The sequence below is a fragment of the Macaca mulatta genome, chromosome 10 (assembly GCF_049350105.2).
Source record: "Macaca mulatta isolate MMU2019108-1 chromosome 10, T2T-MMU8v2.0, whole genome shotgun sequence".
Lineage (NCBI taxonomy): Eukaryota > Metazoa > Chordata > Mammalia > Primates > Cercopithecidae > Macaca > Macaca mulatta.
Window position 1 is genome coordinate 87378353 of NC_133415.1, and position 16105 is coordinate 87394457.

The 16105-nt window shown below is 41.1% G+C and overlaps 1 protein-coding gene and 1 long non-coding RNA gene across 6 annotated transcripts in view; both read right to left on the reverse strand.

Annotated features, from left to right (window-relative positions):
• The window catches only part of PIGU (phosphatidylinositol glycan anchor biosynthesis class U), a 109468-nt gene that overhangs the window by 30930 nt on the left and 62433 nt on the right, over positions 1-16105 (reverse strand). The gene's annotated exons all lie outside the window — the stretch shown is intronic.
• Positions 6836-9873, reverse strand: LOC144332072 (uncharacterized). The gene is made up of 2 exons (XR_013399822.1): positions 9243-9873; positions 6836-7034 (listed from the first exon to the last, which is right to left on the reverse strand). It is a non-coding gene; the product is annotated as an uncharacterized LOC144332072 (long non-coding RNA).

Consider the following 16105-nt stretch of genomic DNA (forward strand, 5'->3'; position numbering starts at 1 on the left):
TGACCATAATACAATTAATAGAAATTATTAATGAAAAGATAACCTAAATTAGAAAAAAACTTGCTGACCTCACATACGTATCACCTATTTGTTGTGAGAACACTTAACATCTATTTTCTTAGTAATTTTCAAGTATACAATATATTGTTAACTATAGTCACCATGTTGTACAATAAATCTCTTGAATTGTATTATAGAAAATTAAAACACTTATCCAAATAACCTAGGAGTCAAAAAGAAACGATTATGTCAGAAAATACCTCACATCACTATTTGTGTAATGTAGATAAAACAATACTTTCAGGGAAAAGTACATCCTTAGAAATTTACTTTGGAATAGAAGAAAAATTGAAAATAAATAAGCTAAACACCCATTTTAAGATATTAGAACAACAGAATAGACCCCAAAAGAAGTAAGAAAATAATAAGGGTAAGAGCAGAATTTGTTAAAATAGAAAATAAAGATACAATATAAGGAATCAACAAGACCAAATCTAGTTCTTAGAAATGACTCATGTTGATGGGTTTCTTATTTATTTATTTATTTATTTATTTTTGAGACGGAGTCTCGCTGTGTCTCCCAGGCTGGAGTGCAGTGGCGTGATCTCGGCTCACTGCAAGCTCCGCCTCCCGGGTTCACGCCATTCTCCCGCCTCAGCCTCCCAAGTAGCTGAGACTACAGGCGCCCGCCACCACGCCCGGCTAGTTTTTTGTATTTTTAGTAAAGACAGGGTTTCACCATGTTAGCCAGGATAGTCTCGATCTCCTGACCTCGTGATCCGCCCGCCTCGGCCTCCCAAAGTGCTGGGATTACAGGCTTGAGCCACCGCGCCCGGCCGATGGGTTTCTAATAAGAATAATTAAGAAAAAAAGAGAGACGAGCAAATAAACAACATTAGGAATGTAAAAGAGGGCATAACTATAGTTCTATCAGGGAGAAGAAAATATTTTAAAACTTATGCCAATGTATTTTAAAAAAAGGTGAAATGGAAACATTCTATGAAAACTATAAATAATTTAAGTGATTTATTAAAAATGCCTGTGTAACTAAAAAGAGGTGGAGATCAAAGGACATCACAATGAAATGTAAAACATCCTGAATCCCATTCCTTCCCCCAAATCCTATAAAGGTCACATATAAATTGGGGAATTTAAATTTGGAGAGAATATATTGGATAATATCATTCTATCAAGGTTAAATTTCTAGCGGTGTGGCTGGGCGCGGTGGCTCAAGCCTGTAATCCCAGCACTTTGGGAGGCCGAGATGGGCGGATCACGAGGTCAGGAGATCGAGACCATCCTGGCTAACATGGTGAAACCCCGTCTCTACTAAAAAATACAAAAAAACTAGCTGGGCGAGGTGGCGGGCGCCTGTAGTCCCAGCTACTCGGGAGGCTGAGGCAGGAGAATGGCGTCAACCCGGGAGGCGGAGCTTGCAGTGAGCTGAGATCCGGCCACTGCACTCCAGCCTGGGCGACAGAGCGAGACTCCATCTCAAAAAAAAAAAAAAAAAAAAAAACAATTTCTAGCGGTGATAACAGTATCATGGTTATACAGAGAATGCCTAGTTCTTAAGAGTTACCTGCTGAATTAGGGTTGATGCATCTTGTCTGTAATTTCTAAGCAAGTAATTCAGGTGAAAAAAGAAAAATCAATATATTTACATAGATATACATAATATGGCAAAATGATAACTGAAGAATCTTTAAAAAGGTATTTATTATAGTACTCATTCAATTTTTCTGAAGCCATGAAATAAAAAATTAGAAAAAACTAATTCACAAGAAAATAGAAAATTGGCCCAGGTGCAACGGCTCATGTCTATAATCCCGGCACTTTGGGAATCAGAGGAGGGTGGATAACTTGAGCTCAGGAGTTCAAGACCAGCCTGAGCAACATGGCAAAACCCCATCTCTACAAAAAATACAAAAATTAGTAGTGCATGGTGGCACATGTCTGTAGTCCCAGCTACTCCAGAGGCTGAAGTGGGAGGATAGCTTGAACCCAGGAAGTGGAGGTTGCAGCCAAAATTGTGCCACTGCACTCCAGCCTGGGCAAGAGACTCTGTCTTAAAGGAAAAAAAAAAAAAAAAGCCACCAAGCCACTTCATGTGGATAAAAAGTTCATGTGGAAAAACAAACATGCAAGAATAGCTAAGAAAACATTGATAAAAAAATCATGAAGGGGGACTAGCCTTATGAGACACTGAAATATAAAACCTCTATAATTAAAACAGCACAATATTGACTCATTAATAGAGAAGACTAGTAGAATAAAACAGGAAGTCCAAATACATACGGCAATTTAGTATATGACAGTGGTGGCATATCACTATGATAAAAATTGACTTTTTAATCAGTGATGCTAGGACAACTAGGTAACCATTTGGAAAAGGTTAAATTAGACCTATCTCTCACACCATTCACAAGAATAAACTCCAAATAGCTTAGGGATCCAAATATGTATTTTAAATGAAATGATAAAGCACTGTACTAGAAAAAAACATGGTGAACTTGTCTTTAACTTTGATGTAGCCGGGCGCGGTGGCTCAAGCCTGTAATCCCAGCACTTTGGGAGGCCGAGGCGGGCGGATCACAAGGTCAGGAGATCGAGACCACAGTGAAACCCCGTCTCTACTAAAAATACAAAAATTAGCCGGGCGCGGTGGCGGGCGCCTGTAGTCCCAGCTACTCAGGAGGCTGAGGCAGGAGAATGGCGGGAACCCGGGAGGCGGAGCTTGCAGTGAGCCGAGATCGCGCCACTGCACTCCAGCCTGGGCAACAGCGTGAGACTCCGTCTCAAAAAAAAAAAAAAAAAAAAAAAAAAAAAAAAACTTTGATGTAGAAAAAAGCTCAACCGTGATTGTGCCACTGCACTCCAGCCTGGGGGACTGAGCGAGAGACCCTGTCTCAAACAAACAAAAAACACCAGGTATGGTGGCTCATGCCTGTTATCCCAGCACTTTGGGAGGCTGAGGCAGGTGGATCACTTGAGTCCAGGAGTTCGAGACCAGCCTGGGCAACATGGCAAAACCCTGTCTCAACAAAAAATACAAAAATTGGCCACATGTGGTGGTGCACACCTATAGTCCCAGCTACCAGGGAGGCTGAAGTGAGAAGATCACTTGAGCCCAGGAGGTTGAGGCTTCAGTGAGCCGTGATCATGCCACTGCACTCCAGCCTGGGCTGCAGAGTGAGACCATGTCTCAAAAAATCAAAACAAAACAAAACTACATACATACTTCAATAATTCCACTTTCTAGAAATCTATGTTGAAAATATACCTCCAACAAAATGAAAATATGCATAGACAAGGTTACTCACTGAAACATTACTTGTAATTGCAAAATATTGTAAGCAATCTAAATTCCCATACACTGGAGAGAGGCTGAATAAACTGTGGTATATTCACACAATGGAGTACTACACAGCTGTAAAAAAGAATGAGGATAATCTCTATTCTATCTATACTGATACGGAGGAAATTCCAGAAAATAATGTTAAGTGAGAAAAAGGAAAGCACAAAAGGGTATGTACAGTATGCTACCCTTCATATAAGAAAGGCATATAAGAGGCAGGCAAATCACCTGATGTCAGCAGTTCGAGACCTGCCTGATCAACATGTTGAAACTCCATCTCTACTAAAAATACCAAAATTAACTGGCGTGGCGGCGGGCGCCTGTAATCCCAGCTACTCGGGAGGCTGGGGCAGGAGAATCACTTGAACCCAGGAGGTAGAGGTTGCAGTGAGCCAAGATCACGCCACTGCACTCCAGCCTGAGTGACAAAAGCAAAACTCCGTCTCTAAATAAATAAATACATAAAGGGACATAAGAAAATATATATGTATACATGTATCTATTCACTGGTATGAAAGGAGTACAGGAAAGATAAGCCAGAAACTAAAGAGAAGACAGCCCTCCATATCCATGGGTTCCACATCTATGTGTTCAATCAACTAAGGATAGGAAATGTTCCAAAAAAAATTGTGTCTGTACTGAACATGTAGAGATGTTTTTCTTGTCATTATTCCCTGAACAATATAGTATAAGAACTATTTACATTGTATTATTACAAGTAATCTGGAGATGACTTAAAGCATAGGAGAGGATATGCCTAGGTTTTATGCAAATACTGTACCATTTTGTATTAGGGACTTGAACATCCTGAGATTTTGGTACCCACAGGAGGTCCTGGAATCAATCCACTACAAATACCAAGGGAAGACTGTAATTACCTAGGGTGAGAGGGGAAGGACTAGAAGAACAGGATAGCAGGAATGATGACAGAATAATACTGCTGTCTTTTTGTACAGCTGACTCTTAGAACCACAGTAATATCTTACATTCCCTTCACTTACCCCCTCCCCAAATAAACAATTAAAATCAACCAATATGTGGGGAGAATCCAAAATGAATATAAATACTAACAAATGAACCTAACTATATTACAAATTAATAACACAACCACACTGAAGGGTTACATGGTGTAAGAAAAGAACTAATCTAAGTAATAATGAAAAACAGGCCAGGCCAGGCACAGTGGCTCATGCCTTAATCCCAGCACTTTGGGAGGCCAAGGTGGGTGGATCACTTGAAGTCAAGAGTTCAATACCAGCCTGGCCAACTAAAAATACAAAAATTAGCTGGGCGTGGTAGTGCTTGCCTGTAATCTAAACTACTTGGCAGGCTGAGGCAAGAGGACTGCCTGAACCCAGTCGCACGACGGAGCGAGACCCTGTCTCAAAAACAAAACAAAACAAAACCAAAAAAAACCTTACAGTGGAGAAGCCTGGCAGACACTAATGTCACCAAGTGATCAAGGTAAACATTACCATTCAGAAGATATGGCAATATCATGAACCCCTCGGTACAGTGCACTGAGGACACAATATGCATTTTTGCCAAAAACATGTAACTTCAGACCAGTCATGAGAAAACGATGACAATCTAAAGTGAGGTACATTTGACGAAAATAACTTCACAAGTCATGAATGACAAGTGAAGACTGAGGAACTGTCTCAGACTACGAGAGACTAAAGAGATAAAACCACCAAATGCAATGTGGGACCTAAATATGATCCTGAAACAAACAAAAATTGCCTCAGTAGAAAAAGCAAAATTCTAATAAGGTCTGTTGTTTAGTTAATAATGTTGCATAAACGTTAATTTTTTGTTCTTGATAACTGTAGTATGGTTACGTAAAATGTTAACATTAGCGGAAGTGGAGTGAGGGATACAAGAAACTACTATTTTTGCAACTTTTCTGTAGGTTTAAAATTAATTCAAAATAAAAAGCTTTTAAAAATGGAGATAAAACCATCTGTTACACAGTTGGTTAAAAAAATAAACATGCAATTTTAAAAATTAGAGTGTTTTACAAGTCCAGTTTTAAAAAAAAATCAGCCCTTTGCCTCTAATCTTCATTAAATCAAGCTTGTTATTGTGATGTTCAAATCATTTATATAATTATTAAATATTTTGGCTGTTTAATCTTACTTTGAGAGATTTGTTTAATCTTACTTTGAGAGATTTGTTAAAACTAATTACGATGGTTGATGTATCAATTTCTTCTAGGTGTGTCAATTTTTATGTTCTAAGTTTTAAAGATATCTTATTAGTCAAATACAAGTTTGAATTCTCAAAAACAAAACAAAATAAACAACAAGCAGAACTTGACAATGATATACCGCTAGAACTGCCAACATGAAAAAGACAGATACCATCAAATGGTGGTGAAGATGTGTGGCAACTAGAATCTCATATTTGGTTGGGGGGATGTAAAATGGTGCAAAAACTTCGAAAACCTGTCTAGTAGATTCTAGCAAAGCAAAACATACACTTGCCTAATGTCCCAGTAATTCTACTGCTAGGTACTGCTCAAGAGAAACAAAAACGTAAGTCCACAAAAAGACTTATACCAGAATGTTCATAGTAGTCTATTTATATCAGACAAAAACTGGAAATGGGCCAAGTTTCCATCAATAGGAGAATGGGTAAACAAAATGTTGCACACACAAAAACACCACCCAGCAATAAAAGGAATGCATGCAACAACATGGATAACTCTCAAAAACAAGTTGGTTGAAGGAGGCCTTATACAAAATAATCCTATTATTTCATTCCATTTATATGATGTTTTAGAATATGCCAAACTAAGCTATGATTAAAACAATATTCAGAACAGTTGCGTCCAAGGGAATAGGAGTGGGAATTGATGGGGGAAAGGGCCCGAGGGAACTTTCTGTATTTTTTTTTTTTTTTTTTTGAGATGGAGTCTCGCTCTGTCACCCAGGCTGGAGTGCAGTGGCCGGATCTCAGCTCACTGCAAGCTCCGCCTCCCGGGTTGACGCCATTCTCCTGCCTCAGCCTCCCGAGTAGCTGGGACTACAGGTGCCCGCCGCCTCGCCCAGCTAGTTTTTTTGTATTTTTTAGTAGAGACGGGGTTTCACCGTGTTAGCCAAGATGGTCTCGATCTCCTGACCTCGTGATCCGCCCATCTCAGCCTCCCAAAGTGCTGGGATTATAGGCTTGAGCCACCGCGCCGGGCCATGGAACTTTCTGTATTTTGAGAAGAGTTTGGGTTACACAGATGTTTGTATTAAGATTTGTGCACTTCATGGTATGTAAATTCTAGCTAAAATGAAAAAGAGCATAAATAATGAACTCCAGTTGATGCTTATGCTGAATTATTTACAAGGATATGTATGACATCTGCAATTTACTTCAAAATGTATCAAAAATAAGACTGACCGATGGGTAGATGTATATGTGATAAAGCAAGTATGGCGAAATATTAATGGAAGAACGTACGTTGTAGGTATATGAGTGCTCATATTTGTTTTTTCTTTGAAATTTTTCATTACAAAATGTTGGGAAAATGTAAGATTTAATACACTGTTTAGCAAGCCAAACATATGTGGTAACACTTTCAAGAAAAGCCAAAGAATGATTAATAAAAAATTCAGGGTAGGCTGGGCATGGTGTCTCATGCCTGTAATCCCAGCAATTTGGGAGGCTGAGGTGGGTGGATTGCCTGAGCCCAGGAGCTTGAGACCAGCCTGGGCAACCTGGTGAAACCCCATCACTATATATTTGTAAAAATATACAAATAATAACTAACTCAGGGTAGTCATAACCTCCGAGGTAGTGGGAAGAAGTGCAGTGTAGAAGGAGAACTCACAGGGCTTCCAAAGGACTAGAAATGTTACATTACTTAAGCAGGGTAGTGGAACACAGTGTGTCTTTATTATCTTTTAAAGTATGCAAGTATTATAAAGCAGAAGCGCATTCAAGGCAGATGGGACATCATGGGTTTGGGACCTGAGGTGGGACGGAACTTGCCACACTGCAGGAACAGAGAAGGTCTGTGTGGTTTGAGATTTAGGAGTGAGTGGTAAGTGGTATAAGATAAGCACAGAGAGGTAGAGAGCAGCCAAGTCAAGCAGGAGTTAAGCCATTTTGGTCATATACACCTCATAGACTCTTTAACAGTTGAGAGAAAAGATTCAGGTGGGTGAGTCTTAACGCCTCTTCTACGATCTTGTGGCAAAGAAAGCAAGTTCCAGACCAAATTCTAGCACACCTAAAGACATCTATTAAACAGATATTCCTTAGTGAGCCAGGCCCAAAGCAATTCACACAAACTATTCTAGAAGCTCCATTCAGTCCCAGCTCTTTCTACCTCTAATTGTTCCAACTACTACTTATGAAAAAGGTTCACTCACGATAGAACTGACAATATCCCAGAGGCAGGGTTCTGTTGCCCTTGGAGTCACATCAGGCAACCAGAAATCCTAACCAAAGGCCAAAGGATTATTAAGGAATTACTCCTCAGGCACCATCTCCAAGGGACAAAGTTACAGGCCTTGCTAGATTCATATTCCTTCTTCATGCAAGCATAGGATTATTTCAGGGTCTCGCTCTGTCGCCCAGGCTGGTACAGTGACAGGATCATAGTTCACTGCAGTCCCTAACTCCTGGGCTCAAATAATCCTCCTACCTTAGACTCCCAAGTAGCTGGAACTACAGGCACATGCTACCATGCCTGGCTAGTTTTTTCATTTTTTGCAGAGATAGGGTCTTGCTCTGTTGCTCATAAACCACCACATCCGACCCAATTCTGCTTTTGACTACTTCAGTTTCACCAATGAGCGCCTACTTCTAATACTTATTTTGTTAATTAGTAAGACACTAATCTCACCAGTAAAAATTGGCCAGGTGCAGTGGGCCATGCCCATAATCCCAGCACTTTGGGAGGCCAAGGTAGGTAGATCACTTGAGTCCAGGAGTTTGAGACCAGCCTGGACAACATGGCAAAACCCTGTCTCTACAAAAAACACAAAAATTAGCAAGGCATGGTGGCACATGCCTGTAGTCCCAGCTACTCGGGAGGCCGACACAGGAGGATTGCTTAAACCTGGGAGGCGGAGCTTGCAGTGAGCTGAGACTGCACCATTACACTCCAGCCTGGGCAACAGAGTGAGCCCCCCATCTCAAAAAAAAAAAAAAAAAAAAAAAAAATCCAAGCTGCTTCTGACAGTCACTATGCTAATTAGTAAATGTGTTGATCAAACTATAGAGAGTGCTGCACTGATGGCAGCCCCTGGAGAGTGCACCCGTGCAGATGTAAAGTTAGGTGACCATCATGGAGTGTGGATGCTTCATTAATGTAATTCACATCCCCCTGAAGTTGAGGCTGAAACTAACTAGCAAATATATACTATCAGATGGTCCATGAAGAAGTATTTTTAAACAAATTACAGACATCATAACTCCATAATAAAGACTTTAAGGATGATGGAAGTCGGCGAAGAGTTTTAAGCTGGAGACGGCATTACTGTTAACAGATCTTAGGTGAGAGGAATCTGATCAACATCATGGTCCCCTCTCTAAGCTTTATCTAATAGCTCTACTCTGACTTCTCCTTGCAACTGTACTGTCCCCTAGCCAAATGTGGCTATTCTAATCTAAAGGATAAATTAACTAAAATTAAAAATTCAGTTCCTCAGTCCCACTAGCACATTTTAAGTGCCTGATGGCCACATGTGGCTTGTGTCTTCTGCATTGACAATATAGACACAGAAAATTTCCATGGTCACAAAAAGTTCTACTGATACCACTGAACTAGAATGAAGTTTTAAGAGAATGATGAATTTCTGGGGATGGAAAATAGTTCAAGCCCGGGTGTGGTGGCTCAGGCCTATAATTCCAGCACTTCGGGAGGCTGAGGTGGGCAGATCACTTGAGGTCAGAAGTTCGAGACCAGCCTGGCCAACATGGCAAAACCCTGTCTCTACTAAAAATACAAAAATTAGCTGGAGTTGGTGGTAGACATCTGTAATCCCAGCAACTCGGGAGGCTGAGGCAGGAGAGATGCTTGAACCTGGCAGGTAGAGGTTGCAGTGAGCCGAGATCATGCCATTGCACTCCAGCCTGGGTGACAGAGAGAGATTGTCTCAAAAAAAGAAAAAAGAGAAGAGAAAAGAGAGAAGAGAAGAGGAGAGAAAAGAAGAGAAAGAAAAGAGAAAAGAATTCAACAAAGAGAAGGCATCTATAGACAAATTCAATGAAGAAGGTATTTAGGTTCTCAGTTAATTCCTCGATCATCTGATCTTCCTTCTGAAAAAGACTGCCATTTAGCAAAGAAGAAGGGAGGAAGAAAAAAAAGAGGAAGAAAACAGCCCAGGAGAGAAAAAAAAATGCCCTCACAAGTAAAAATATTGTTTTATCTTCTCATTCCGCCCTACTGATATTTAAAAAGAAGTATGCCAGGGAATAAACAACAAGGCCATGAAGAATTGAATCAAGTGGGCTGTTAAAAGCAGTTCTCGGCCAGGCGCAGTGGCTCACACCTATAATCCCAACACTTTGGGAGGCTGAGGCGGGTAGATCACCTGAGGTTGGGAGTTTGAGACCAGCCTGACAAACATGGAGAAATGCCGTCTCTACTAAAAATACAAAATTAGCTGGGCGTGGTGGCACATGCCTATAATCCCAGCTACTCGGGAGGCTGAGGCAGGAAAATTGCTTGAACCCAGGAGGCGGAGGTTGCAGTGAGCCAAGATGATGCCATTGCACTCCAGCCTGGGCAACAAGAGTAAAACTCTGTCTCAAAAAAAAAAAAAAAAGCAGTTCTCTTAGGCGAGCCCTAAACACTCAGGAGATGAGGTTTCACTCTTTGCAAATCCCATTAGTGGCCCCCAAGTTTCTGTTGGCTATCATTTTTCTCAGTGTTTTATTCAACCTAAAGTGCTGTCAGTGTTAGACTGGAAAATGATTTTTTTTTCTTGGCAAACTTGTGATTACAAGATGTGCAATAAATTTTATGTATAATTCTGTTTTGAAGACATGGTCTTGGGGTCAAGGTTTGCTCTGGGGAACAGGGCCCTAAAACGATAAAGTAATTTGAAGTATGTACTGCATTTATTTATAAAAACTGAACTTGCACTTAATCTTGCAGGACTACTCCAGTTACACAGTGAGACACACCTAAAATTCCTAAAAAAGAAACTCCAGCAATCCTCTGATGGCTTGTTGTTTATAAATACTAGAGCCAAACTTAATCTTGAGGTTGTAAAAGTGGATTGTATAAATTGGGTCATTCTTGCCATGTCCAACTAAATCAGGGCCAGGGGAAAGAGCACTCAGGGCACACAGCACCTGCTCCAACAATTAGATTTTCCACAAGCCCAGCTGCTGAAACGGCCTGCTGTGACTCTAAGACTACTTTGACCTACCACTGTCACTCACCAATCAGAGATTTCCAGCTCCCAAAAACTTGACTAGGGTCAATGAGCTTTCTTTCAAAGCAATATATACTATTTCTTTTTCTAATAAAACTCCTAACCTTCTGTTTGTTCTTTGGCCATACCAAAGGCTACCCAGTCTGTGTGTATGCCTCAAATTGCAATTCTTGCTTCCCAAATAAAACATTAGAGATTTGTCTCTGTATTTTATTTGACTTTGACAAGGTTCACACTGCAAATTTCCCAGTGAACAGGTGAGCTTTCATCTTACCTCTTTTGCTCCACAGCAAATGCTGACTTAAAACCTAAGTATGTAAAATGTATGTATGGGCTGGGCGCAGTGGCTCACGCCTATAATCCCAGCACTTTGGAAGGCCAAGGCGGGCAGGTCACCTGAGGTCAGGAATTTAAGACCAGTCTGGACAACATGGTGAAACCCTGTCTCTACTAAAAATACAAAAATTAGCCGGGTGTGGTGGTGGGTGCCTGTAATCCCAGCTACTCGGGAGGCTCAGGTGGGAGAACTACTTGAACCTGGGAGGCAGAGGTTGCAGGAGTCAAGATTGTGCCATTGCACTCCAGCCTGGGCAACAGAGCAAGCCTCCGTCATGAAATGAAACGAAATGAAATGAAATGAAATGAAATGAAATGAAATGAAATGAAATGAAATGAAATGAAAAATGAAATGAAATGAAATGAAATGAAATGAAATAAAATAAAATAAAATAAATGTATGGCCGGGTGTGGTGGCTCACATCTGTAATCCTAGCACTTTGGGAGGCCAAGGCGGGCAGATCACTTGAGGTCAGGAGTTTGAGACCAGCCTGGCCAACATGGTGAAATCCTGTCTCTACTAAAAATACCAAAGTTAGCCAGGCGTGGTGGCAGGTGCCTGTAATTCCAGCTACTCGGGAAACTAAGGCAGGAAAATCGCTTTAACCTGGGAGGTGGAGGTTGCAGTAAGCTGAGATTGTGCCACTGCACTCCAGCCTGGGCAACAGAGCAAGGCTCGATCTTAAAAAACAACAAAAAAATAAAATGTATGTATGTATATAAGTAGAAGGGTTGGAAGAATGATGCCCTAAAAAAAATCTATCAATTTTTTAAACCATTTTATTACAAACACAAAATGCAGGAAATCACATAGAACAAATATAAAGCTTAGTGAATGATTATAAGGTGAACATCCTTGTAACCACTACCCAGGTCAATAGAAAGAACTTTTCAGGCATTCGCCAAGTTCCCCCATGTTTCCTGATCCGACCACAATCCCCTCCTCCCTCCAAAGTAACCACTACGCTGGCTTTAATAATCACTTCCTTGCATTTCTTCACAGTTTTTCACTTACATTTGCGTCCCTTTCTATAGTTTAGGTCTTGCCTGTTTTAAAATTTTTGATACAATTGTTAAGTCTCTGAATTCATAGCTCCTCCACTCCAGCCTACTCCTGCCCATATCTTTTTTTTTTCCTTCTTACAATTCATATGTTACAGAATCTGGAACATTTAACCCATATAACATCTCATAATACGGATTTTCTAATTATATACCTTGTTTTCAGTATTTCTTGCAAATTGCAGCTATATCCAGAGGCTTGATCGATTTTGGATTTCATCCTTTTGGCAAAACTTGGTGGTGGGTAATGTTCTTTTGTCAGGAGGCTCGGTTTTGTTTGTTTCTGATGTTAGTAGTTATTGATGCTCAGTACCTAGACCATAACGGGTTGTAAAATGATGCTATCCTATCATTTTGTTATTATTTGTAAGTTGGAATAATTTTATGCAGATATATTTCTGTCACCTACTATATGGTTATCTAGTGGTACAGGAAAGGCAGGACAAATACTTATTTTTTTAGTTTTCAATACAATGAACTGATTTCTTATCAATTCTCCTAATTTAGCCAAGTAGGTTTCCTTTTTAGTAACATTATGAATGCCTGGATTTAAATGTATTTATGAGTTTTAATCTATTGCAAGTCTTACCCTGTTGAAACTCAAATTATCCCTCTTTGGTCAGTGGGAGCCTCTTCATGTTAGATCCTAAGTCCTTTCAAGATGACTCCAGTAGACTTTGATAAACTTTCATGTTATCTGTTATCACAATATTCTAGGATCATCCTATACATTTCCTGTCCTAAAACCTAGAATTAGCCATTTCCCTAAGAAACTCCAGTTTCTCTAAATGGGTAAATGGTATTTCAAGATCATAATTTGGGCACTAAGAATGTTCATTCATACTGGGTTGGTCATTGTTTCTAGACCTTTTAGTGGACACACACACACACCACCCCTACAGGGGACCAGGCAGGTAGCAAACAAGTGAAGGTGAGAGAAATGAAACAGGGACTGTGGCAATCTGAAGAGGGTATGCTCTGCCTAAAGGGGACAGATCTTACAATTCCTCAAAAGGAGCCAGAAATACAAAATTTCCACATGAATTTTTAAAATGCTGACTACTAATTTCAAAAAAGTCAAACACCAGGGTCAAATGAACCACATCTGTGGGCCAGATGTGACCCAAGGGTTACGTGCACCCTCAACCTGAAAACGTCGACTCGCGGTTACAGGATCCCGGAAGTCACATTGTTGCTAACAAATAAAAAATATTTAGGGAAATAAAGAATTCTCAGACTGCTTCAGAAAAAGCCCAACTATATTATCTTCCTCTCCCCAAGTCTCTACAGCACTAGGGAGAAAAGCATTTTCTGTACAGAAACCATTTCCTTTCTCAGACATGGTGTGAAAGGGAAAAAGCCAGTTATCTGAATAAACTCTTAAAGGGAGTTAACCTAACAAAGTTTTTACATCTAAGTTCTTGGAATCACAAGAAGAGATCCAGGAGATATATTTTGCATGACAGATATATTAGAGGCAACAAAACTGGTAGAAAACTTTATTGAAAATGCTTGATCAAGCTCTTACCTTCATTTTTACCCGTTCCAAAAAGAAGCAAAGCTAATGGCACTGCCACCTCCGCCCTAGCACCCAACTGGACAAAGCAGAAATAACAGAAAGTGACTGGAGGAAGAAAAAATAAGGTGCGAAAACTCTAAATATGGCCCCAGAGAAGGCTTGGGGAAGGACCTGTTATCAAGAAATAACTGACTGAGTTTGGCTCCTCTGATGTAAGCTACCATCACATGACCTGACACAAGCTCTAGAAAGGATAAAAAAAAATTCACAGGATTAACGTTTTTAGTTCAAAGATAAGAAACGGTCAGATTGGATTTAAAGCAAAACCAAAAGAGCACTCACAGGGTAATTTCCCCTAGTGTCTGCTACTGTCTTTGAAAGAAAATAAAGGCCTCAAACCATCCAAGGGAATCCAAGGCTCTAGGAATCCCAAGCAAAAGGAAGGCGGGAACTAGAATCTTCCCAGACTGCGCCATGAGCATCTCAGTAAGCCTCCCCTGGTCTCCCTCGAAGCCATACAGCTTTAGCTTCTCGGTACTATGCACTCAGCTTTCCTTCACTGGAGGCTCCTGCCCCTGAGCATGTTAGGGCTCTCTATTTTTTTCCGCATGCTATCAAATCATAACATTTTAAACCTCTCTCTGACTTGGAAACTAGGCTCTAAGCCAAGGTCAGAGAAAGAGTTGAGTTGCCAGAGGGAACAAGATGGGCTCAAACTACCATTCTCATAAGTGACTCACCAGGGAGCCATATGCAGCGTCCCCTTCCTTTGATCTTGTGTCTCATGAAGGAAAGGAAGACTAGTTTCACCTCTGGCACCGATCAGATACCAGGACTCTCTAGAAATTCCACCAGCAGAATGGAGGAACGTTTATAGTGTCAAAGGAGTAAGTACAAACTAACTTTTACAGTTCCTCTGACTTCAAAAGATGAACTATTTTCTTTTCCCCTCATCGCCCCACATACTGGTGATCATGTCCTTTCATGAACATTTGAATACTAATAATCATAGCTAATACCTACTGAGCCCTTATCAGACTCTGTTCTAAACACTTGACATGTTTTTTTTTTTTTTTTTTTTTTTTGAGACGGAGTCTCGCTCTGTCGCCCAGGCTGGAGTGCAGCGGCCGGATCTCAGCTCACTGCAAGCTCCGCCTCCCGGGTTTACGCCATTCTCCTGCCTCAGCCTCCCGAGCAGCTGGGACTACAGGCGCCCGCCACCTCGCCCGGCTAGTTTTTTGTATTTTTTAGTAGAGACGGGGTTTCACTGTGTTAGCCAGGATGGTCTCGATCTCCTGACCTCGTGATCCGCCCGTCTCGGCCTCCCAAAGTGCTGGGATTACAGGCTTGAGCCACCGCACCCGGCCCACTTGACGTGTATTAATCCTTTGCAGTAGGGACTATTATATTATCCCTGCAGAGGCAGAGAGAAGTTAAATAGTCACTTGCTCGGGGTCACAGAGTTAATAAGTGTCCAAACCAAGACATCAGAGTCTGTACTCTATTTCCCTCTTTTTTATTATAAATTTTTTCAAACATGCAGAAAAGTTGGAAGAATACAATAAGCAACCATATATCTGTCTAGATTAAACATTAATACCTTGCCTTATTTTATCTTTCTGCATGCATATATTTTTGCTGAACCATGTAAAAGTTGAACACATCATGACACTTCTCCCCAAAACACTTCTGCATGCAGTTGCCCAAAATAAGGACATTCTCCTACATACCATAATACTATCATCACGGCCGGGCGCGGTGGCTCAAGCCTGTAATCCCAGCACTTTGGGAGGCCGAGACGGGCGGATCACTAGGTCAGGAGATCGAGACCATCCTGGCTAACACAGTGAAACCCCGTCTCTACTAAAAAATACAAAAAAAGCTAGCCGGGCGACGTGGCGGGCGCCTGTAGTCCCAGCTACTCGGGAGGCTGAGGCAGGAGAATGGCGTAAACCCGGGAGGCGGAGCTTGCAGTGAGCTGAGATCCGGCCACTGCACTCCAGCCCGGGGACAGAGCGAGACTCCGTCTCAAAAAAAAAAAAAAAAAAAAAAATACTATCATCACATCCAGGTAATTAACAATTCCTGGCCGGTGTGGTGGCTCACGCCTGTAATCTCAGCACTTTGGGAGGCTGAGGCAGGCAGATCACAAGGTCAGGAGATCGAGACCATCCTGGCTAACATGGTGAAACTCCGTCTCTACTAAAAATGCAAAAAATTAGCCAGGTGTGGTGGCAGGTGCCTGCAGTCCCAGTTACTTGGGAGGCTGAGGCAGGAGAACTGCTTGAACCCGGGAGGCGGAGGCTGCAGTGAGCCGAGATCGTGCCACTGCACTCCAGCCTAGGCGACAATGTGAGACTCCATCTCAAAAAAAAAAAAAAAAAAAAAAAAAAAAAAAATTCCCTAACATCATCTAGAATCTAATCTATCTTCAAAATTTTCTAG